The sequence below is a fragment of the Sipha flava genome, unplaced genomic scaffold (genome assembly GCF_003268045.1).
Source record: "Sipha flava isolate LNK unplaced genomic scaffold, YSA_version1 42_pilon_pilon, whole genome shotgun sequence".
NCBI lineage: Eukaryota > Metazoa > Arthropoda > Insecta > Hemiptera > Aphididae > Sipha > Sipha flava.
This window is the reverse complement of record NW_020273159.1, coordinates 1,924,328-1,928,092: the sequence shown is the minus strand read 5'-3', so window position 1 is coordinate 1,928,092 and position 3,765 is coordinate 1,924,328. Positions and strand designations below refer to the sequence as shown.

At 32.2% G+C, this 3,765-nt stretch overlaps 1 protein-coding gene across 2 annotated transcripts in view; it reads right to left on the bottom strand.

Annotated features, from left to right (window-relative positions):
• The window catches only part of LOC112689090, a 203,430-nt gene extending 199,959 nt beyond the window's left edge, over positions 1 to 3,471 (bottom strand). The window contains exon 1 of one of the 2 annotated variants that reach the window (XM_025562605.1): positions 3,312 to 3,471. The gene's annotated coding sequence lies outside the window, so the exon portion shown is untranslated. The remainder of the gene's footprint in view (positions 1 to 3,311) is intronic. The other variant, XM_025562606.1, reaches the window with a different exon arrangement.
• Positions 3,472 to 3,765: the final 294 nt, after the last annotated feature.

The following is a 3,765-nucleotide window of genomic DNA, read 5'->3' as shown; positions in this document are numbered from 1 at the left end:
TCTCTCTCTCTCTCTCTCTCTCTCTCTCTCTCTTTCTCTCTCACTCTCTCTCTCTCTCTCTCTCTCCCACTCTCTCACTCTTCCCAATATCTTTCTCCCTCACTGTTCCTATTATTATTACCATCTTCTTTCTCATTTAATGTTTAGTAGAATATGCGTTTCAGGGCCAGTAAAATCGTGTTATTTTATATTACATAACATATAGAATAAACAGACGTTGAGAAAATACTAAAAGCCATCGCCCCCGAAACAGTTATTAACATTTAAACAGTTATTTTTTCTCGCTTTTTTCCTCACTTGCTAAGACTCAAGGGACGATTTTGTGCAAATAAAAATGTAACTCCATCGTGTTTATTTGTATTCGGAAAAAAACCGTTCTCAAATGTTTGTTTAATATTATATTTTAACTTTATAAGATCAATAATACCGCTGAATAGCTCTAAATTTTATTTACAGAATGCATAAATTTAAACCTCGTACATTTTTACTTATACAGGAAAAACAATTTATAATTCATTTAGTTTATCATTAATTAAAAATGTTTTAATTCTTTTGTTTTATATAAAATAAATATCATCAACTGAGACGTCAACATGAAATAATACAAGGTAAACGATTTAAATAATCATATGTAGATGGAATGGTAGATAATTTCTGGGTAGGTATGTTAATCAATTACAATATACATTGTTAAAAGTATATTTTATAAAACTGTCCAAATAAAGTCTAAATGAAGAATCAAAAACAATCATTCAATATTTTAAACAAAATGGTCGACAAAAGATTATGATAAATTATTTTTAAAATTATGAAAATTCTTTAAAAACTATGTAAAATATATTATACAACTCTTCTTATACTAAAATATTAAAAGTATTAATTTTGACTTGAGAGTTATAGGATTTTAAAATAAGCGAATATATATACCTATAAATCTGTTACCATACGTCATTGTCATAAAAAAAGACTAAAAATATAATCAAAAAATTCACTAAGCTCTTTTCATTAGTAAAAACAAAAACTTCATATATTTCAAAAATATATACTATTGTTTTATTTTACATTTTCCGGAAGTTTCGCAATGAACAGACAAAAAAACAATAAAAACCTCACAAAAATTCCTACGTTTTAGTAAATAGTTTTTTATTACACCACAACTTATTGTACTTAGAAAACACTTATTTTTAAAAAAAAAAAATTTTTATGATATACTATATGTTTCAGTATGATTAATACTAATTAAATTATTCATATTTTTATAATATGCATTGAAAATTTAAATTGATAAAATTTGCATTTATAAATTTAAAAGTATCAAACATAATCCAGTAGTGATAAAATATGCAAAACACTACTGTTCATATGACTTTATTTAAATATATAATTAATTGAGCTCATGATTCCAAAAAAATTTTTTGACATATTATTTAATATTAACCGCTTACAAGTTATACTTATTCTTGTGAAAAAAATCTTGTCATGCTGATTAGGATTTTAATTAATTTTAATATTAATCCAAAGGATTTTTAAATAACGACATGGTTATTGTTTTAATTTTACTATTTTTAATACAATTTAGATTATTTAAGTATTCAATGGAAATAATTGTTCCTTTAATAAATAATTCTTGATTTCTTTGATAAATAATTACTCGGAAAAAATAATACTAAAGACACGGTAGGTTAAAAAAATAATAATAAGTAATTTAAATTAGTTTGAATTGAATTTTTATTATATTTTACTGGTCTTCATAAAAAAGTCGTATATTTCATTTTACCATTAAAGTGCGGGAATCCGTTTTTTTTCAAATTTCGCCAAAAAATAATATCAATTAATAATGTAACTGATCTTTTCAGACACAAGACCCTCTTGAATAAGGTAAATTCTGAAAACTCTCTCTACTTTAACCTGCATAGCTTCATCATTGACGCCCTTGTCTCCCGTTACCTACCGCCCCAAACTGTCGTCTACAGTTATATGACACGCCCTAATCTGCTATAATTTCTGCTAAAAAAAATCTTTCTCCCTTCATAAAGCTCAAGTCAACTCCGTCATTGACGAGTTCATAACTATATATTTTCCTTATTTCTTAAAAAATGTCCACTGACACTATTCAGTTTTCTATAGATCTACTGGCTGTATATTTTTTATACCCGGGCTTAACTTATCTGATTTATCGGCATATTTCTTAATTCTTCACTACGAAGGCAAGGTATCATGGGGTGCATTGATGTTTCTCCTTCGGTTTAACCAAGGAAGACATTAGCATAGCATTTGACAGTAAACCTTGCTTACACTATCAAATCCATTTATCTCAAACAACCTCGTAGAACTAATCATTTTTTTTAAAAATATATTTGAAAATAGAACGAACAGAATGAAACAATATTATTTCAATGTGTTAAGTGTTGTTTAAAATATTTAGTAATTTTTATAGTTTGATTGTATTAAAATTAAAATTGAACTTTCAAAAGCCTATTGTAATAGAACTAAAAAATAAAAAAATAAAAACAGAAGTATCCCAATTTGCATATAATATATCAAATTATACTAGATGGCCAAAGTTCTTGTTAATTCGATATCTGCGGTCCATTCTAAATGAATAATGACATTCAATGACATTTGACAAGAGGATTTAAAATAAAAGTATTCGTAACATTTAAAACCAAATACGGTACTTCGAATGTACAATATTGCAGTATCATATTAATACATATGACAAGTGTTGACAAATAGCACGAACACGTGAACAACCAGTACCTACTGCAAATGCATGCTCAACCAACCCTGGTACAAATTAAGGGGAGTTCTTAAAACTATAAATTAGTTTTTCATATTTTATGCCTTCGTCAAAACAATCGGCAACTCTAACAATTATTTAGTGATATCTACTACACATATTTATGTTTATAAATATCCAATCAGCGATATGGTAAATTAATTCAAAACGCCTGAGCCTGATGTTTGTATCTCAATACGATCTATTGAACTCAAACCTATTAGCCGTAATAAAATTAAATAACAACTAAAAAACAAAATACATAAAATAATGACAACGCTCGATCTGTGAATACTTAAACTGCGGGTGCACACTCGAGGGTATGAAGGCGCATCCCTCACGTTGAGCTTTCCCTTTTTTTGACCATATTACTGGTGTTTGGATCAAAAGTATCACTTATAAGTAATTATTTTGAAATTCGTGCCGACCGTCCGCGCACCTGTACGTTATAACGAAAATCATACTGGGAATCGGTGGACATCCGACTACCGGGGGGAAAATCCTGATCGTACTGCTGGCAATGGATACGTACCTACCGGTAAGCGAAGTGTGTGGCTACGACCGCGCTACGACCGACGCATAGACGACAAACGGGACGCGATACCACACGGTCAACACGCGGAAACGAAGCTAGTGAAGGACGCGATGACCAACGTGCGGGTGGGGGTGAGTACGACCGAACCGCGCGACCACGTTAGACGGACTGCCGGCGGCCGCGCGCGTCTAACCGTCACAAGGAGTCCGCGCGCACGCGCGTCGATCCCGTCGGAGTGTAGCGCAGTAGCGCGTGTGCGTTCTCATGTCGTCGCCGCCACCGCCGCTTCACACGTCTCAGGAAACAGTGCTGCTTTCCGTGTACTTTTGCCGTTAGGATAGTTTTTCCCGTCGGCCGCGAGAAGCTCACCCCTACCCCGAGAGCACCGGGTCCGGTCCCGTCGCTGACACCTGTTCGAGAATACTCGCGGTCCTAGGGGGATGTCTGCAGC